This window comes from Engystomops pustulosus, chromosome 4 (assembly GCF_040894005.1).
Source record: "Engystomops pustulosus chromosome 4, aEngPut4.maternal, whole genome shotgun sequence".
Lineage (NCBI taxonomy): Eukaryota > Metazoa > Chordata > Amphibia > Anura > Leptodactylidae > Engystomops > Engystomops pustulosus.
In genome coordinates, this window is record NC_092414.1 from 198,289,622 (window position 1) to 198,312,259 (window position 22,638).

Genomic DNA, 22,638 nt, shown 5'->3' on the forward strand with positions numbered 1-22,638 from the left:
ACCTCCATGATCCTCCACAGCATCAAGCAATGTCTCAATGCGCAGCGTTCAGCTCTCCATGCCCCAGACGCTGGAGCGCAAAAGGAAGTATAGTGCAACCCACCCACACGCCCAAGCACTCAACGTCCACATCTCCAGATTACTTAGCCTGGAGATGCTGCCCTATAGGCAGGTAGAGACCAAGGCCTTTCGCAACCTCATGGCGGCGGCCGCCCCTCGGTATTTGGTCCCCAGCCGCCACTACTTTTCCCGATGTGCCGGCCTAGCCCTGCACCAGCACGTGTCAGACAACATCATCCAGGCCCTGACCAACGCCGTTGTGCGATGTGCCCACGAGGTGGAATTCAACATTAACCATGTTATCCAGAGTTTACCAGCAGCGCAGAGCGATTGTAGACTGCCAGATGTCAACTTCCACCAGAACTGGTAGTCAGGTCAGTCAGCTTCCTCAAGTCTACAATGAGGAGTGGACGTGGATGTCTGATATCTGTCAGGTGCTGAGTAACTTTGAGGAGTCAACACAGATGGTCAGTGGTGATGCCGCCATCATCAGCCTCACCATCCCACTGCTTGGCCTGTTGAAAAACTCTCTGGTCAGCATGAAGTCGGAAGCTTTGCGCTCGTCACAAGAGACGGGGGAAGAAGATTCCCTTGTTGATAGCCAAAGCACCCTTAGGTCTGTTTCTCAGCACATATCGGAGGAGGAGGTGGAGGAGGATGAGGAGGAAGAGGAGGAGAATGTTGGCGAGACAGAAGAGGGGACCATTGTTCAGTCCTTCACTGTTCAGCGTGTATGGGCAGAAGAAGAGGAGTTGGAGGAGGAGGAAATGGACAGTCAGGTCAGTGAGGGGAGTGAATTCTTGCGCGTTGGGACTCTGGCGCATATGGCAGATTTCATGCTAAGCTGCCTATCCCGTGACCCTCGCGTTCAAAGAATTTATTCCAGCACCGATTACTGGGTATTCACTCTCCTGGACCCACGGTACAAGCAAAATCTTTCCACTCTCATCCCTGGAGAGGAAAGGAGTGTGAGAATGCATGAATACCAGCAGGCCCTGGTGCACAAGCTGAAACAGTATTTCCCTTCTGACAGCGCTAGCGGCAGAGGGCGTACTTCTGCGGGACAAGTAGCGAGGGAGAGTAGGCAACCAGGCAGCTTGTCCAGCACTGGCAGGGGTACGCTTTACAAGGCCTTTGCCAGTTTTATGTCACCCCAGCAAGACACTGTCATCTGTCCCCAGTCTCGGCAGAGTAGGGCTGATCTTTACAGAAAGATGGTGAGGGAGTACGTAGCTGACCATACCATCGTCCTAAATGATCACACAGCTCCCTACAACTACTGGGTTTCAAAGCTGGACATGTGGCACGAACTGGCGCTGTACGCCTTGGAGGTTCATGCCTGCCCTGCCGCTAGCGTGTTGTCCGAGCGGGTTTTCAGTGCAGCTGGTGGCATCATCACCGATAAGCGTACACGCCTGTCGAATGACAGCGCTGACAGGCTGACGCTTATCAAGATGAATAAAGCCTGGATTTCTCCGCATTTCCATTCTCCACCAGGTGAAAGAAGCTGAACCTGAATAATGTATGCACTCCTCCTCCTCATTGTCCCCTTCTCCTCCTCTTTGTACACTAAAGCAGAGGAATCTGGCTATTTTTTTGCCAGGGCCAACTGGCTCTGGCTATAGTACTCTATGTATTTAATTTTTCTGGAGGGCCAACTACCCTGTCCTCTGTTTTAAACAATTTTTGGGAGTGCCACATACAGGCACTCAATCTATGTAATTTTTCTGGAGGACCAGCTACCTGCTCCTCTGGTTTGAAAACTTTTTTGGACTGCCACATACAGGCACTATCCAAATTAAATTGTCTCCATAACAGCCTCCACACGTCGTCTTTTTAGCTGCCTTCACACGTTGTCTCCATTGCTACCTCCACACGTCATCGCCATAGCTGCCTCCAAAAGTAGTATATATACCTGCCTCCATACATGGTCCCCTTATCAAACGAGCTGTGTCAGGCAGAATTTTGGATTGTTTTCATGGCTTCCATGTTAACTTTGTCGCCACCCTGCTGTGTAATCCACAAAATATACTGGCAAACTTTTATCATTTACCAATATTATTTCAGCGCTTCTTGCGCATCTGTTTACATTCCCCTCACCCGCCAGAACCCAAACTTATAAGAACGCTACTACACTTGATCTTATACAAAAGGTTCTTAGAAGTGCTGTTTGGGGAGTAGCCTAGAGACAGGGGCTTGGATTGGCGAAAGCTCGCCTGGCAGCGGAGCGCCAGCTCCATCCCAAGATCCAACTAACATAGTTTTAACTGCAGCACCTTTAATCTACTACTAGTTCACTGCCTCCATACATGGTCCCCTTATCAAACGAGCTGTGTCTGGCAGAATTTTGGGTTGTTTTCATGGCTTCCTCATCAAACTTGTTAACTTTGTCGCCACCCTGCTGTGTAATCCACAAAATATACTGGCAAACTTTTATCATTTACCGATATTATTTGAGCGCTTCTTGCTCACCTCCTTTGGTTCCTCTCTGTCACCCATTGGTTTTAAGCCTGAGTCCATTCTGAGGTTCCCAGGTGCTTGGCCAAGCTTCCCTGTGCAGATCCTTGGTCCCCTTGAAAAATGCTCGAGTCTCCCATTGACTTCAATGGGGCTCGTTATTCGAGACGAGCACTCGAGCATCGGGAAAAGTTTGTCTCGAATAACGAGTACCCGAGCATTTAAGTGCTCGCTCATCTCTACATTTCAACTATCGGAACCCTTTGCTGCGGTTACCCTATTAAAAGCTGTGACGTGTATCGCTGCCACTGGTCAGTGCCTGACTTGCTGGTTACGCCCCTCATATTAGAAGTATACAGATGGCACGAGTCATCAGTGCACTGGTGCAAACTGATTGTGACAAACTCCGTCTTAAGTAGGAGGTGTGTCTGCACGTTGCGGAGGTGTGCGTACTTATGTTCTCAATGGGGCACATTTACTAAGGGTCCGCGGACCCCATTTCCATCGGGTTTCCTGACTATTTTCGATTTGCGCCACATTTAGCAGGGGTTTTTGGCACACGCAATTGGGTTTTGGACTTTCATGCAACAGAAATCGGGGTCGTGGCCGTCGGTCAACCCGACTGATTCGGACTAAGCGCAGGATTTAAAATTCAAATTACGATCTTGTTGAATTGCTCCGGACTTCATCCTTGTTGGACAGTCCGGATCGACGATCGCGACGGGACCGGGTAAGTAAATGTGCCCCAATGTGTGTTTATTTTTAGTGAGTCTGTGCAGGCTGTTAGATCGACAGCCGGGTCTAACTCTTAATAAGATGATCTATGCATGTGCTGGGACTTATCTCGTCAGGCAATTTTTTTCTTTCCTACTATCTCCAATTGGGTTACTAGTTTCTGGTACCGTGCGGCACCCACTGGCACCTATTTCTTGTGGAGGAAAATTAGGCAAGTATTTGCTACGGTAGCATCTCTTGCCGCTAAGGGGATTAGTGATATATTTATCAGTTGTCTATTGTCATCAGAACCACCATCGTTCTATTATAAAAGTGACATATGAGAGCGATATCTCTATTGAAAAACAATCTCTCCACATGATTTAATAACTACTTCATGGTTACACAGTAGTGCTCCATGTAATTGATAGTTGTAGTGTGATTGCTACTTATAGATTATGTTAAAGGTATGGATCACTTAGAGTGTCGTATTGATGTTACTTTAGGTGAGGATGTTCAATTTCCCGATTTGATGTTGGAACACAAAGATTTTCAGAATTCTATGAGTATTGTACATTAGAGAAATGCAGAATAGGTAAATCCCTCATTCAGTCCCATGTTGCTTAGACTCTCCAGGCAATCTATCCACTGAGCTTCCAACTGAAGGAGCATTGTATCCACATTCCCTTTACGGGAATCCTCCGAAATCTGAGGTGATTCATATTCCCGTCGTGTTTCATTTTTACATGCTTGGCCAGTGATGTTTCTTTGTCAGTATCTGACAGAACTCAGGTGTGAGGAAATTCTCCTTCTGAGTTCCTGGATGGTTTTCCCTACGTAGATTTGGGCATGCACACTGTGCAATATAGATTAGCCCAGTGCTCTTACAATTTAAAATTTCCAAACTGTATAGGATCTACCATTTTATGTGAATTTCTTCACTTGGTATGTACTTGCAGAAACTGCAATCTCCACAGGGAAACAATCCCATTATCTGAATGACAACCAACCTGTTCGAAACATGATTGTCTAGTCCAGTGTGACCATGGCATCTGTACAACTGTTTAAACTATAGTATATACTCGAGTATAAGCCGACCCGAGTATAAGCCGAGACCCCTAATTTTACCACCAAAAACTGGGAAAACCTATTGACTCAAGTATAAGCGGGTGGGAAATGCATTGGTCACAGCCCCCCCCCCCCAGTATATAGCCAGCAAGCCCCCAGTAGTATATAGCCAGCCAGCTCCCAGTAATATATAGCCAGCCTCCATGTAGTATACAGCCAGCCATCCCCCTGTAGTATACAGCCAGCTTGCGCCCTGTAGTATACAGCCAGCCCAGCCTGCCCCCTGTAGTATACTGCCAGCCCAGACTGCCCCCTGTAGTATACAGCCAGCCCAGCCTGCCCCCTGTGGTATACAGCCAGCGCAGCCTGCCCCCTGTAGTATACAGCCAGCCCACCCAGCACTTAAAAAAAAGAGGAGCCATGGGGAAGACAAAAAGGACCTGCGCTGAGCATTGGGGCCGCCGGAGGGTAGATATACAAGTTTATTTTTTTATTGACTATTGTATAAGCCGAGGTGAGGTTTTTCAGCACATTTTTTGGGCTGAAAAACTCGGCTTATACACAAGTATATACGGTATTATGAATTTAAAGTTTTGATGGTTTATGGAAATGCTGCAGCTCCTGCAACATTTTTTTTTACCAAAGATCATCCAAACTTGATTAACAGGAACATATTTGACATATCTGCCCATTACTAGATACTATTATACTCTAATAAAGCCACTTAACAAAAAGTTTCTTTTTTTAAACATTCATTTATTAATTTAAGCATTTTATTACCACATTAAGAACACAACTTGTAAAATGGATTTCTCTTCTAGTAGCAATATCTGATTAGTCCCCAAACAAAACGATGATCTAAACTTATTCCTTTTTTTTATTAACCCCCAGCAGATCTGGAACATTTGTAAAAACCCTTATTGGTAATAAAATGTGTTCCACCACCAATACACAAGACTCCAGGTACGATGCATCAGTGATCTTTATATCAATAACTACAGATGTGGAGGAACAGAATTTGTATTTAAATATTTTCATAGAAAAAAAACAGCACATGGTACTTTTACAGTATTCATAGTATTCATACATCAGTTTGCAGAGCAGGATCTAGAAATCAATGAAGACAAAAATGTAATAAATTGAATGCTTGATGGGCGTGCTTGGAGGAGCTTGGATGCATGCTGCTCTAGCTCCTGCCTCAACCCGGGCTCATCAGTGTCTACACGAATATACCAGCAGTAAATAGTGACACCTTATGGGTTCCAAGAAGAGGAAAGTGGCCAAGGCTCCTCAGATCTCAGCAATTCACCACTCCACCAGGGGTATGGGCCAATACCTCATAAGACATGACAGCCATGCCACTAGCTACGGACATGGCGGCTACCCATCCCTCCCCACAGCTGGAGGCGCCCGCAACATCACCTGACCCAGCTGCTCCATGCCCTAGGAGATCTGAGGTAGCGAGCGGCGAACCAGGGACAGGAACAGTCCATTGAGATCTAAAACTCTCACTTGACAGAGCAGCAGCCAGCTCCCCACCACAATATCAGAAGAGGCCCTGAAACCGCAAGATGCAACACTGCGGAAGCCTGGTGCTCCAGAACTCGGACCACACGGGTACCTGGGTCAAAGACCCCATCATGAGGGGTGAATCAACGGTGGATTGGGCAATAAGAGCTATAAAGGCTGCTCTGACTGTCACTCAGCCAATATCTCTGACACTGGGGCCCCCAGAGCAAACAGGGAAGGGATATAGCATCCATCCATGGTACAAGGGATATTCCATACTGACCGCACGCAGGATACCAACCCGGTCACGTTCACAGCACCATCATTTAGTGCAGCCACATACAAGAACTGAGGCAGACCAGAGCCCCCCTGCTTCCATGCCCGGAGCACTCTTTGCAGGATGTGTTAAAGATGGTGAAGGCCATATCCATCCTGCTTCATTTATTGCAGAGGCTAACTATTCCCCTCACCCCCCAGGAGACGACCCCCTGCCGGCAAAGTTGAGGTCATCACCACCACCATAAGCTTGCCCTGGCTACCTTGGGGGTCCTTTGGTCCCAAAACCCAAAGATTCCTCCATCCGGCCTAAAACTAAGGCACTGTAAGTATACTGTCCTCTTACACGTTTGCACAGTGTGTAATCTGACATGTAGCTAAACCTCCCTGTCCTCTGAAGAAAAGACTGTAGACAGTCTTTATTGATAGCAGACAGGAAAAGGTGAAACTATAGGATGAATAACAGTGATATTCAGAATACATCAAATGATATGGTACATGGAATACAAATCTGTCATTCACAACAACATGAGGTAATACATCACTCATACTACAGCTACAAACATGTCAGCATATACATGGATAATGTGCTCACCAACTATGCTGGAACAGGCTGTTTGTAATGAACTTGAGGTACAAACAAGTCATATGAAGTGGCTCCTCACACTGACAGACATGTGGAAAGATGGCTGCTGTTATTACAGACTACAGTAACAAGAAATACCCACAATGCCTCAGGACATTTCCCATAATGCTTAGAAGATTTCCCATAGTGCATTCAAAAAACTACAAGCTAGGAAATGCGCTAAACCACCAGTAGATGACGCTGTTACAAACCTTACACTGCAGACGGAAACCTAAGCAGCTGGATTTCTGCAGAGGACAGAACAGTAACACCGTACATGGACTCAAGACAAGGAGACCCTTTCGTCTGTAGCAGGTGTCCATCCGGGACAAAGATTTACAAGACTGCAGGCAGTTGGGAGACTCTCTTCTACCTCGGATTCCCCTGTATGGACCAACAGAAATCCCCTTAGATATTCATGACTTGACCAGGGTCCCTGGGAAAGAGGCGCCTCTCTAGCTGCATGGACACATGGATACCTCCAAAGCCCCCAGCGGTCACAATCACCAAAGTGGCAATCTAAATGAGACTCCGCACCCAGTAACCTCCCCTCTACTATCAACATCCTTTGCACAAAGTCAAAAAGCCTTGCAGATGCCAGTGGGGGCAGCCTCTCCATATCCAAGGCAATCCCCACCAAAAAGATATGGAATATTATATATCACACCTGGAGCAGTCCTATTGCACTGAATTCACCGTCGTCTGAGAGGAAGTCTTACTCCTAAATAACAGTTATGACCTCAGAGGCAACACAAACCAGGGTAATGGAACGCCTAGATTCCCACAACTCCTTGATCACCAATGACTCCTACAATACTTGACAAATCAATTAGACGAACCAGAGAACAGTGGAAGATGGAATAATATCAGTGTTCGATGCCAACCCTAGTCTGTTCCTTCTTCACAACTGCATGATGTTCTCCGTTCTGTCTTCAACTCGGTGCTGGGTGCCCAAGCAGATTTACCTGTTGAACTTGATCAGGCCAATCGAGCCCTTCAAGCTTGCCCTACTGGTACCAATTTAAAGACGCCATAATGTCTAAGACAAGAGAAATGGAAATAATTGAATACCAGGGTGCACAATTGCAATTGCTACTAGACCTCTCAAGGCTAACTTTTAGAACATCCCCTATACGTGGGGTCTCCCATTTCATCAGCAGACTCCGACAGGACCAATATCATTTGACAACCTGCAGACATCCAAGGGGTGGCTGTAGCATGCAGCATTCCAGCTCCTGAGATCCCCACATGACTTTCCTTACCAGTGCCTCTGGACCACACCACAGCGCCCCCCCCTAGAAGGAGAGTTAGGGGAAGCTCAGAGCACAATAGAAGGCAGAGACGGAAGCCAGAAAACCCTCCAGAGTGATCACACATGATCAATCCTATGTGGAATTGTTCTTGAAAATGTGCAAGTATCCTTTGAACTATAGTTGTTTGCTATGACGTGGGACTTGGGCCCCTCTGTTTTTGTTTTTTGTTAATTAGTTCGTATAAGTTTGTATCTTTGTTACTGCTGGCATCCTTAAGAGTACTCAGTAATTACCATTATAGTTTCACACGGAGGCCCATGGGTCGGCCTTCTCTAATAGTAAGACCACCTTCCAAGCAGGAATTTGTACCCAGCTGGCCTGTGTGCTTATTGAATAACTTTCCCATATACATATTTTGAGCCATAAGTTTTCCTTTTTGTCTTTCACTTTTCCTTTACCTATTGTTGTTTGTCTCCCTCTCCTGCCCTAACCTCAGCTCCCCCCCCCCCGTATGCCCTCTACAACCTCTTCCTCCCCCCCGACTCTGTTTGCCATAGCGAAGGGAACCACAATCCTCAATCCCTCATGGCACTCAGTATGCATAAAAAACAGGTGAATGTATTGTTTCTTCAGGAGACTCATTTTGAAAAAGGCCCTGTGGAAAAATTTTGGGCTCAGTTTTTACGACTTTCACTCTTCGCTCCAAATAACACGCCTACTTTATTCTTTGGTTCGGTGTGATCGCGGTGATACCAAATTTATACAGGTATTATTGTGTTTTAATACATTTTCAAAAATTAAACGAATGTGTACAAAAAAGAAAAAAAAATTTTTGCCATCTTCTGACGCTTACGGTTATTAGCGGTGGGGGTTTTCTGCAATATGCAAAAACCCCCACCTTTGTATGAAGAGGACTCAGCCCGTGAGCCCTCTTCATACACTCCTTATACCTCTGCGCCATAGAGCTACGGCGCAGAGCATTAAGGGGTTAATATCTTATCCTGAAATGTTAGGGGCTTAAAGGGGTATTCTCGTCTGGGCATTCACATTTAGTTTCACTAATCTTCCATATATAAACATTTCTTCAATTGGATGTTATTAAAAAAAATGTTCCCGTGTGAAGATAATTTCTCATAAATGTAGTAATGTTGTCCCTTAGAAACCAGATGGCTTCCTCGGTTACGACCACGTCACACTCTGGCAGCAGTGGCCAGACATGCGCTATTGAGCCCTGTCTGACCACCTAAATACAGCAATCATTACCACAGGACGGCTGTGGGACATGCAGTAACTCCTGGACACTTCATATACAAAAACTTTTTGTTTATTTGTGCAATCACTCCAGCAGAGGGGGTCATATTCGAGAGAGCCATCTCGTTTCTAAGGGACCATATGATTACATTTATGAGAAATTATCTTCACACAGGAACATTTTTTTTTAATAACATCTAATTGAAGAAATGTTTATACATGGCAGATTTATCAAACTGAATGTGAGTGCCCAGACGAGAATACCCCTTTAAGTACAACCATAAAAGGAGTTGTGGTATTAGATTCAATAAATAAAAATCACCGAACTTGGTCGCCCTTAAAGAAACTCACATTACAAAGGAAAGTGGATCTTAGCTAAATGCGAAATGGCATTCCTTGTTCTCCATGTTTGCTGCTCCTCATATTCAAGAGGTGCATCATTGATTATCCATAAAGACGTTGATTTTCAGGAATTAAAGGTAAAGTATGACACAGAGGGTAGGTACGTATTTCTGCATTGTAGAATTAGGGGATTTCTAATGTTTATTTTATTTCCTTTCACGACTAATTTTTATCAGATGATCCTTCTGTTATTGACTGGAGATTATAAGATGGTTATGGATCACAAAATAGATGATCATGGCACTAGTTATATCACTCACAAACACACAAATATAGTAGGGCAGAGCATATCATCAAGGAATTGGGGTGGATAGAGATGTGGAGATTTTTTACACAAAGATAAAAGAGAATATTGATGTTAAAGGAAACCTACCACTTCTGATGGTAGGTATGAGATGTAAACACTGGGCACTAGCTCAGGGTGAGCTGGTGCCGGAGCTTACCTTAGCTAGTGTTTTAAACCGCTATATCGCGGTTTAAACACATTTTGATTTACAGCCCCAAGGTAGCTTCAGTGCCGCGCGCGCGCCTCCATAGGAAGTGCCCGAGGCATCACGCGCGCACGGCCGCGCGCAGCGCCGAAGCTACCTCGGGGCTGTAAATCAAAATGTGTTTTAACCGCGATATAGCAGTTTAAAACACTAGCTAAGGTAAGCTCCGGCACCAGCTCACCCTGAGCTGGTGCCCAGTGTTTACATCTAATACCTACCATCAGAAGTGGTAGGTTTCCTTTAAGTCTTATAGTGAAGCTTCTAGGTTAGATATGATTTGTACAAAATGATGTGCTGTGCCCCAACTTTAAAATTGTAAAAGGTATTTCCGATCACTCTCCGATCTTCGTACTTTTAGTTACTTCGTACTTCCGGAAACACATAATAGAACGTTTAAAATGTCATCAGTTCTTAATGTTGCAAATTAAGGAGTGTTTTTTGTCGAATACTAGAACTGTTGGAATTGGAGCAGAATAAGAAGCCCGCAAAGGCTTTTATCGGGGGATGGGGTGTAATATAAAACTACAATAATCAAATACTCTAAGACTCTAAGAAAAGAATAGAGGAATTAGATTTAAAGTTAAACCAAAAGAATTAAACTTGGGGCCGACAGTAGGACGCGCCCAACACCAGTGAAGAAAGTAGGGTGTGTTAAATAGTAATGTTTTATTTTGTTGGTAAAATGGGCAAAGTGTTTCTATGCCAAACTGGCGGCTTTATCAGTCCAAAATACACATCCACAACTAGACAAAATAATAAAAAGAAGAGAATACATATGCAAATAAATACAGTAATAGATGTAAATATACAGAAATAAAAATTGTACATTTAAAAGTATAGTAATAAAAAGATGAACATGGTTTATGGGCAGGAGATGAAGAGATATAATTGATGTAGATATTGATGAGAGATGATATATGTTGCAGTAAAATGATATCACAGTGCAGTAAAATGAGAGTAGAATGGATGAATTGATGCAATTATTTAATGCAGTTATTTATTTAATTATTTAGTTGAACACTCAAAATCAAATAATATATAAATAAATTGATACATAAATAGATATACATATAGGTACAAAGGTAGATGCTCTGGGGTGCATATATTTGATATGTTTGTGTAGAAGCAGGGTGGAATTATATACCTTGTGTACCGCATCACTGCAAAAGTATGCAGCTGGGGCAAGTACAAGGAGGCAATGGAAAAAAGGTAATGGGGGGAGTCTACAGATCATAAGGGAGGGTGGTGATACCGACCAGAGTGGTTTACTTACTTTCAGCACATTGTCGGCACCGTCTGTGTGATGTTGCCATGCACCGTAGCACTCTGCATTATATTCACATGGTCTAGTTCAGTGATGGCGAACCTATGGCACTGGTGCCAGAGGTGGCACTCGGAGCCCTTTCTGTGGGCACTCAGGCCATCACCAGAGATGACTCCAGGTATCTTCCTGCAGTCCCAGACAGCCCAGGACTTGCTGTGCACAGAGCTATTTTAAAGTGACCGCTGTTCCTGGGACTATTTTCTGCTTTATTGGTGTCCTCAGAGCTGGTATCAATGAAAACTGTGACAGAGAAGGGAGTATAAATCATAAATTAAAATTCTGTGTTGGCACTTTGCGATAAATAAGCGGGTCTTTGTTGTAGTTTGGGCACTCGGCCTCTAAAAGGTTCGCCATCACTGGTCTAGTTGGTGTTTTGCGTTGTGCTGTGGTGGAGCGCATGCGTTCTGTGGAAGCAGGGAGATGCGCAGATAGAAGGGAGATTTAGAGGAGCCTGCAGAGTAGGGGAAGCATAAGTGTATGCATAACTATATACAGTAGGGCTGGCGCGTTAGTGTGGATCTGTTTTATAACGGGTAGAATGAAAAGGGATTTTAAGGAATTAAAAAGCAATATGTGCATATGTGTATATTAGTACATTGATGCATTGATATTAAGATGATTAGCTCTCAGCTGAAGAGAAATTATATTTTAGTAGTAAGATATTGGGACAAATACACTTACCTGGTCCTGTTGCGATCCTCGATCCAGAGGGTTCGACGAAGATGAAGTCCAGTGCGATTCATGTAGCTCGTGCGCCCGAGATCCTGCATGTGTCCTTCCGCCGGAGTTCACCTTCTTCTTCCCAGTTCTTGTAAGTGCGTGTCTTGCTACACAATTTGAATTTTAAATACCACGCCCCCCCCCCGATTTGTGTCTGCAGACCCTTAGTAAATGAGCCCCAATGTGTCAAAATGATGTACTGTATATTAATAAATAAATAAATAATCAATCAATCTTGAAATAGGGGACTAGAGTGAATAAATCAATGGATGTACAGAAAATAAATAAATCTATGTTAAACAGTACTTCAGCGCAGCAACGACACCTGTTAGACGCCGGAGGAACTACCTTACTGAATCCCGGCAGAACCCGAATCCTCCGCAGAGAACACGACGCTAGATTGCGAATGGACCGGGTAAGTAGATCTGCCCCACTATGTTTGAGGAAATCTTTTGTGATGTTGGACCTGTGGTTATTCATCCGGATGTGGAGTTTCAGGGTGGTCTGCCTGATGTTTTGGAGATTGCACTCAAGGATGTAAATCACCAAATCGGAATGGCAGTTGAGGAAGAAAATGATTTTAAATGTTTCTCCTGTGGATGTAGAATGAAAGTTCTTTCTTCTGTGTTGGAGATTCAGGCAGTAAAGGCATCTGGTGGAGCCACATTTGAAGGCTCCTTTAAATGGGTCAAGCCTATGCAAATGGAGTGTGAAAAATGGAAATGCAAATAGTATAGAGGAACAAGTCATTAAGTGGTTAACAGCTTTGCTTTTTATTGTTTATGTGGTTCCATTTTTCACTCCACAACTTCAAAAATCAATAACTGTTTTATTTTTCTATGTACAGAGCTCTGTATGGGCTTCATTTTTGCACGACAAATTTTACTGCAAATTGATGGCATCATCATTCCCAGATGACATAATGGGAAGTAAAGATTTTAGCCAACATGGTGTAGTACACACGATGATAGCAATCAAACTGATAGCACCAATCATGGGTGTTATCGGTGGGTGTTTGCTACGATATGGAGCAAACACCCACAATGTATGGAGTGGGCTCAGCCAGTGAGCTCTCTCCATACACCCGCAACAGACATCTGGCATACCAATATGTCACACATAGTTAAAAGGTTAAAGAACACAACTACATTGTATAATGGATTCCTCTGCTGTGCATTATGTTTTTGTAGTAATATCTGATTAGTCCCCAACTAATACAATGATCTTAATTTAGTTCTTCTTCTAAACCCCCCAGATGATCCGGAACATGATAAAAGGAAACCTCATTGGTAACACAACGTGCTCCACCACCAATGCACAAGACGCCAGGTACGCTGCATCAGTCATCTTCATATCAATAACTACAGATGTGGAGGAACAGAAATTGTATTTATATATTTCCATTTTCATGCATATATAGCACATTACATTCACACAGCAATATACAGAGCAGGAGCTAGAAATCCATGAAGCCATAAATGTAATAGATTGACTGATTTTTGTCATTTTAAAAGAAAATTTTACTGTTCACTTACATCTCATACTCCTATGACATAACTAAATGCAACATATTTAGAGAGGTCATGGTCTGCAATGGAGAAGCCTCGTCCATATGTTCTCTCACCAACTATACGAATATCTATATTGAAAAGTCACCATATACTTACAGCTAGTCGCTTAGGATTCAAGAAGTTTAGACCTGGGGTTATCCGCTTCTATTTAAATAGTTGTCCATGAATCAGGAACTTCATTTGAATTTCCAATTAAAAATGTAGAAAAACCACCAAAAGTCAACAAGTTTTCTTCTATGCATATAATTATTTATTGCCTACATATTTCATGTTGTAAAATGGGTGGAGAAGGAACTAATATCACATCAGAGCCCAGGTTCTTCATTTTTGCTTTCTCCACATCTGAAAACCAAAGGCTAATAATTCTGACAGTGGTTTTGGTGATTTATCTTATTATCCTTAGTGGGAACCTTCTCATTATAGCATTGATAAGTCTTGAGCCTCGGTTACACACACCCATGTATTTCTTCCTGTGTAATCTATCAGCTTTGGACATCATGTATGTATCCACTACGCTCCCTAAGCTGATGTATGTGTATCAGACCGGTGACCATGTCATGTCTTATACATCTTGTATGGTTCAGTTATACTTTTCTTGTGCTTTTGGAAGTATTGAAAGTTATCTCATGACCTCCATGGCCATTGATCGCTATGTTGCAATCTGCTTCCCTCTACGTTACTCTCTCATTATGAGCAAAAAGGTTTGTGTGTTACTAGTGTTTCCAGCATGGCTTGTGTCTTTGATCAATGCCTCCATCTTACCTTGTTTAGTCCATAACTTGACATACTTTGGCTTAGTTCTTCTCAAAAGCTTCTACTGTGAAGTTAAAACCATAATGAATGCTTCCACTAGTGACATCTCTTCTTTGAAAAACACACTTACTATATCTATAATTTATATTGGGGCTATTCCCTCTTTTTTGATCTTGGCATCATACGTCCGCATCATTTACACAATCCTAAAAATTAAGTCTTCAGCTGGAAGATGGAAAATCTTCTCGAGCTGTTCTTCCCATCTAACAATTGTTGTTTTGTGCTATGGCTCTGCGATCACTTTTTACCTGTCAAAATCTCACGAACAAGAGATTGTTCTCTCATTCATGTTTGTTACTTTGGTTCCAATGTTAAACCCTTTCGTATTCAGCTTGAGGAATAGAGACATTACACAGGCCATCAGAAGAAGAATAGAAAGGAGAATAACAAGTGAGGTATGAAATGCTAAGTGTAACTCGAGTTGTATTTACATTTGGAAGTGACATTAAGGGTTGGTATGTAGAGAGCTCATGGGCTGACCTCTCTCAATATACAGCACCTATTACTGCCGCGGTCAGTTCATGAACCGATTGCAGCAGTAACCTGTTAAGTCACATAGTTGCATAGTCTATAAGGTTGAAAAAAGACACATGTCAATCAAGTTTAACCAAGGAAGGGAAGGGATTGGATGAGAAAGGGATTTAGGGGAAAGAATTCTACATAACATAAATGCCAATGTTATTTAGTTGTAAAAAGGCATCCAGACCCTTCTTCAAGTTCTCTGCTGTCCCTACTGCGACCAACGCCTGAGGCTGGCTGTCACGGGTGCTCCTGCGACCTCTCTACTGAGTCACAGATGCACCTGTACACCTCCCTGTCCCCCTCTTCCCTGTTGCAGCCTCACTCCGCTGCGCACATCCCTGCCTCCTAGAATCCCTGTTAAGGGCCAGCACACGGATAATTGGCTGCCTATTCTGTTAAATTTCCAGCCCCTTCCTGTGTCCCCTGCTGGATCTTTATGTCTTGGGCTCTAGAGAAAGCTTGTTCCTGTATGTTGCCAGCCTGTATTTAGATTTCCTGTTGTGAGCCTGGTTCCGTTCCTGGCTTCTCTATTCTGCTGCCTGCCTTGACCTTTGCCTTGCTCCTGACTCAGATCCCTTGCTGCCTGTCCTGACCTCCTGCCTGTCCCTGACTACAATTCTGCGCTAGGACTCTGTACCTCGCCTTGGCCGCCACTGTGAACAAAGTTGTGCCTGTGGAGCGACCTGGTGGTACCACGCCACAGTAAGTCCAACCTGCTTTGTGGTGAAAACTGGGTGCCACTTAGACCCCACTCCCAGGTGTTGGCTTACGTCAACGTCCGCGTTGATACTGTGGGTCACTACCCCTGATCCTGACAGTAAGATCCGGCCATGGATCCTACCAAGGTTATGCTACCTGACCTGGCTGATCTCACCACCATTGTGGCCCAGCAGTCCCCGCAGAAGCCACTGGTCATCTCGCCTTCAGTGCGAAGATTCTCTATGATCTGGTGTGGTACCGCACAAGCCTCTATATCTGCAAGTAGAGGTGTGGCACAAGGAGAGACTTCATTTTACGTGATACTCCAGTCCACATCTTCTGTTTTTCTGGGTCTTCCATGATTGCAGCGCCACGCACCAGGGCTCAGCTGGCATACTGGGGAATTTTTTTTGTTGGGGACCTGAATGCCAGTCTCGCTTTCTGGTGGCACTTTTAGCTGTGGCCCCTATGCCTTCTCCAGTGTCCTCCAAGGATCTGTTGGGTCTCCCAGTTTCTTTTACGGGCTTTGCTGACATCTTCTCAGAGAAGCAAGCAGAGACTCTACCATCGCACTGTCCGTACGAATGTCCTATTGACCTGCTGCCAGGCACATATTCTCCATGGGGTTGGGTGTACCTACTGTTTGTGCCTGAAACCACAGCGATGTCGGCTTATATCAAGGAGAATTTGCAGAAATGGTTCGTCCGCAAGTCTTCTTCTCCTGGCAGTGTCGGTTTCTTCTTTGTGGCCAAGAATTATGGTTCTCTCTGCCCCTGCATTGACTACCATGGTCTTAATATGTTTATGGTGAAGAACCGGTATTCGCTACCCCTGATCACGGAACCCCTTCCTTGATGAAAGGAAGACTGCCTTTAACACTTGGGACTGCCACTTCAAGTATCTGGTCATTCCATTTGGACTGTGCAATGCACCTGTAGTATTTCAAGAATTGGTCAGTGACATCTTTAGAGACCTACTGTACACTTGTGTAGCTGACTACTTGGATGATACCCTTCTGTTTTCTTCTGACCTAGAACCTCATCAGGTCCATGTGTGACAAGTTCTCAGGGCTAACTGGCTATATGCCAAACTCAAGAAGTGCCAGTTCCACCCGAATTTCTTCTCCCTCATGTCTCCCATTGTGGCACCGACAAGGAAAAACACCAATCGTAAGCTATGGCCTCCGGCAGCTGAAGAAGCTTCTCCAAACTAGAGACTGCCTCTGCTTCTGCTCCTGTACTCACCCAGCCCGATACTGAGAAACCATTCCTGTTTGAGGTCGATGTCTCCTCGGTTGGTGCTGGAGCCATTCTTACCCAGAACTGGCCCAAAGGTCAAACCCTCACATGCAGCTTCTTTTCTAAGATCTTCTTGGCCGCAAAGAGGAACTACTCTATCGGTGATCGGTGATCTTTGGACCTCAAAAGATGGGAAAGTAAGAGAGAAGACAAGAGGAATATCCAGGAAGTGCAAACCATCATAGCACAGTGCAGTGAGCGATGCAGTGTCATCCAGCTTGATAGACATTTCAGTGATGGCCAGCAGGTCAAAGGACTTAGAAAGAAACAGGTCATGAATGGACTCAAGTTGTTTGCACACAGAACGGGCATTCCAGAGGGCACATTTAAAAGAAGCTGTACAAGGAGGACATATGAGGGTTGGAAAGTTTGGAGGTGAAAGGAGGACCATGGTTTGGAGAGATATCACCTGCTGCTAGAAGGAGGAGAATTGACAAAGAAAGAGGATGATTAAGTGATTTATGAGAGGGTGATCTCTGCTTCACAGCACAGGGATCACAACATTGGAATAGGGTAGTTTGATGGACAAAAGGAGGGGAAAAAATAGGTAACATTAGTACAATGCAATTAAAGAGGTTGACAGAAATCTAGATAGTGAAAGTGGGGATTTGTTTGGATTTCTTTGCAAGCTTACCTTTCTCTTTCTAATTGCTGCTTTTATAATTGCCATTATAAAAATATTGCATGACACTCGATCTATAGGACAATTAGGCTAAAGGACGCACTGAAGCCTTATGCTTGGCAGCCTAGAAAAAACTAAATTTAGGAAAAGGGGCAGAGCCAAACTCAGGTTGTAAAATCATTGGGCCAAATACAGGACACATGAGAGAAAGTTTCTCTTGCAAAGAGTTTTTAGCTAAAGATCACAAAGGATTGTAAACATTAGTAAGAATAATTTTATTCAAGCATTTAAGAGATTAAAAAAAAAAAAATAAAACCTTTAATACATAAAAACAAAAAAATATTAATTCCAATAACTTGGAATTCCAATATAATGATTCCAATAACTTTTTCATACTTGGGAGTACAGAATTGGCTGAGGTGTCATTTTTTTTCGTTACAAGCTGCCGTTTTTATTGCTACCATTTTGAGGACTATGTGACCCTATGATCACTTTTATTACATTTCTTATGTGTTGTGAAACGGCAAAAAAAAACTGCCAATAAAGGAACTCCATTAAGGGGTTTCACCACCATGAATAACTGTTTTTACATTTTTATAGAGTGGGAATTTTGGGACATGGCGATATATAATATTATGTTGTGTTATTATTAATGTTTCCACTTTATAAAAGTGATTTATTGTTTTATATGTGTTATAGGCTTTTGGGATTTAATAAATTTTATCTTAAATTTTTATTTATTTTAAAAAATGTTTTAAATTTTTACACTACTAGCTTATGAACTAGTGATCATGTGATCACTAGTTCATACCAGGGCCGGATTATGGGGGGGGGATGCATGGGGCATGAGCCCGGGCCCCACCACTTTGTCTTTAAAGGGACCGCCGCCAAATGTGGCTGATTTGGGCGGTTGCCTGACCACTCAAATCGCCAACAGTGTATTTGTCTCCGGGTTCTGAAAAAAGATAATTTTTAATTAATACCTTAAAAAAATGCTCAAAAAGTGATTTAAAAAATGTGACACACTCTAAAATAAGACCACTAAAAAGAACAACTAACTCTTCTTGCAAAAAAATAAGCCCCTAACCAGATTTGTCTGCCGAAAAATATAAAACTTATGCATATAAAAATATGGTGATGCTAAAATGAACAAGATTTTCTCCAAATTAGCTTTTATTCAGTAAAATTTAATAAAATAAACAAAACTCCCACATATTTGGCATTGCTATATTCGTGACAATCTGCATAATAAAATACAATTGTTATTAGATCCACAAAGTGAACCAGTAGAAAACAACCCCAAGAAACGCTCAGAAAGAAAGATAATTTTTAATTAATACCCTTTAAAAAATGCTCTAAAAAGTGATAAAAAAGTTACACACTCTAAAATAAGACTAATATAAAAATGCTTCTTGCAAAAAGTAAGCCCTTAAACAGATTTGTCAGCCGCAAAATAAAAAAAGTTATGCATATGAAAAGACGCCTAATTACTTTATATTCAGTAAAAGTGGGAAAATAATAATAAAATCTACATAAATTAGGTCATTTTTGTTATCGTGGCGACCCATAGATTAAAGTAATATACTTTTTTATGGTATGGTAAATGGGCAAAAAAAAATTTGATGATTTTTTTAAATTTTGATTTTAATTTCCTCCACCAACAAAGAGTTAAAAAAATCTCACCAATTAGCTATAGATGCCCCAAAATTATGTACCGAAAAGTGCATCTCATATGGCAAAAAAATAAGCCCCTATAGGTCCACATTAAATAAGAAAAAAATTATAGCCTGTACAATGTGACATAGCAAATGTGATCTGGATGGCACCTCCTTCCCTTCTATGCCCGGTATGGGGTATCGCTGTACTCGGGAGAAATTGGGTATCAAGCTTTGTTGAGACTTTTTTCATTTAATCCATTGCAAATGTTTAATTTTCCACCCAAAATGAATGTATAGTCATAAAATATTACAATTTGTAGACCAGACCTAAAGGGTTAACAGACTTCTTCAAAGTGTTTTTTTATACGTTGATGGGTTTAGTTTCCATAATGGGGTAATTTATGAGTCTAGCTATTATTTAGGCCTCGCACAGTCAATTGAAAGTTCAGCAGGTCCATCTAAATATGGGTTCTGGTGATTTTCCCAAAAATGTGAAAAATGGCCCCCAAATTCTGAGCCTCATAACATTCTAGTAAAATAAGTGAAATCTTAAAAGACTATGCCAACATAAAGCAGACATTTAGTAAATGTAAGTTAAGAATTTATTTGGCTGCTATGACTATCTGCATCAAAAGTAGAGAATTTTGGGGGGGCGGAGCCAGCCAAGATGGCGAACGGACGTGGTTGATCTGAGCTCCGTGCAGGGCCGCCGCAAACGGAACATATACAGCACGATCTATGGGGAGATCAGGGGCCAACAGAGCATCCAAGCAACTCCAAAGCAGGTCGGTGTCTGCTACACCGATAAAAACCTACTTTAAGCCGCGCCAGCAACGCTCTCTATCTCCGGATCCTGCCCGCTCCAGAGGGGACCCGCCGCCATCTTCCCCACGTGCGCCGCAGCGCTTGCAACAGCAGCGCACCGGACAGCCTTCACGGAGGGGGAAAGAGAATAGAGGTGGAAGCCCACACGCCGAGCGCTCACCTGCCACCTCACAGGTACAGCCGCAGCACCGGCTGCCTTCACCAGGGAAGGCGGGTGCTGCTTCTCCCCTCGCTCTTTCACCTGCACTGGGGAAGGAAAAAGAGCTGGGAGCGCGTCCCCGCACTGTGCACACCGCATCCCCGGGGTCCCTAACACAGAGCTCCCTGAGGACCATGCCAGCACCATCGGCAGGTCCCAAGTCTGGCACCATGAATAGCCCTCATAGGGGCTGTGCTGCCCACTGGCAAATGTTATGCAGGTTAAATGATGTTCTTAATTTGTCCATTATGTAACATGTGTTTATTTGCAGGCGCCATCTAATGGCCAAAGTTAATAACTACTTACATTCTGTTTTCCCCACCCACTAGCAGATACAAAGGATTGTGGGTAGGAGAAGGGCAGTTCCCTTCATGTCTACACAGAGAGAAGACCTATATCCATCCATCTTAACCCTTGTTGTAGTATAGCCGGTAAGGAGACTGTCTATAAGAATCTATAGCTACTAGCAGTTATAGGACCACTCTGTATAAAGTCTCTTATATGATGTAATGTATAGATCTGTAATTGCACTGTAATTGCACAGATAGGCCCAACCTCATGGTCAGCCATGTTTGGTCCCAGACTGTATATGTATCAGTTTCCTGTTATATGCTAATGTAATCTATGTAACGAGCTCCTGTTATATTATTGTACTATTCTAATAGATTGTACATTCCTGTTTTTCTTCAGTTTCACCCTAATCCTACATCAGTTTAATAAAGCTACGGACTTTCAACCAGTCTCATTTGTTGAACTGTAGGAAGGCGTTTAACTGCCTGTCGAGCTCCGCATAGACCCCGGGGGTACGTGAAGTGGGGGCAGGACAGTGAAACGGCTGCTGGAAACAAGCGGGAAAGATTTAGACTACACAGAGGTCTGCTACTGTCTACGCAGTCACCTGCAAACAGGCAACACAGCAATCTCTAAACGGTCAAAGCATGTCACAAAGCCAAGCGTCTTCTATCAAGACAAGATCACGGGCCAGTTCCTCAAAAGCATCTACCACTAGCAATGCAGCCGCCATCGCCCGCGCAAAAGCGGAAGCAGCGAGGACACGGGCTACCTTTGCTGAACAAGAGATGCAGTTGAAATTACAACAGGCCTCCTTAGAAGCAGAGAGGGCACGTCAACAAGCCTCCTTAGAAGCAGAGAGGGCACAAGAACAGGCTTCTCTGGACTTAGAAAGGGCGCGCTTGGAAGCAACACTTGAGAAGCTGACAATTGAGAGGGAAGCCGCAGCTGCCATGGCGGAAGCAGAAATCTTAGAGGCAGCCGCGTTCTCTCACAGCGAGCCCAGCAGACACAGTAGTATGCCTGATCTGGAACAAGAACCCCAGGATACACTAGAACGCACTTCAGAATATGTCCTTCAACATCCTGCGTGTACTCCTCAGACTACACATGAAACAAAGGTTACCAACTGCGAGTCAAGTCCAAGACATCATATTTTACGTCAAGAAGCGGACCTCAGACCACAGTTCTGCAAGCAAGAGAATGACACAGCTCAAGTCAACTTCCCTGCCTACCAGAGAACCCAAGCTTCACCCCAGCATCCAGGAAGTTACTACACTCCCAGACAGTGTGGCACTGTGAAACCTAAAGAAGAGACTTCTGACAGGTATGGCTACACACCACACTCTCACCAAGGCAACCATTTGCCAACCTGTCTCAGCACAAACCAAGCCACAATAGACTTTGCTAAGTTCTTTGCTCGACGTGAGCTTGTCATCAAAGGACTTGTAAAGTTCAATGATCGCCCTGAGAACTATAGGGCTTGGCGATCCTCATTCCAGAGCCTAATAAGAGACTTAGACCTGTCTTCTAGGGAAGAGCTAGATTTACTGGTGAAATGGCTTGGAGATGAATCTGCTGAGCATGCTAAGAGGATCAGAGCCATTAACATAAACTATCCAGAAACAGGCTTAAAGATGATATGGGATAGACTCGATGAGTGTTATGGCTCAGCAGAGGTTATAGAAAATTCATTATTCAAAAGAATTGATGACTTCCCTAGAATAGCTAGCAAGGGCTACCAAAAACTTAGGGAACTAAGTGATCTGTTAACTGAACTACAGGTTGCCAAAGCAGAAGGAGATTTAATGGGACTTGCATTTCTTGACACAGCCAGAGGTGTCAACCCTATAGTGCAAAAACTACCTCACAACCTACAAGAGAAGTGGGTCAATCATGGTTTCAAGTACAAGGAAATCCATGATGTACAGTTTCCACCCTTCAGTGTATTCGTGGAATTTATTACTCAGCAAGCAAAAATCAGAAATGA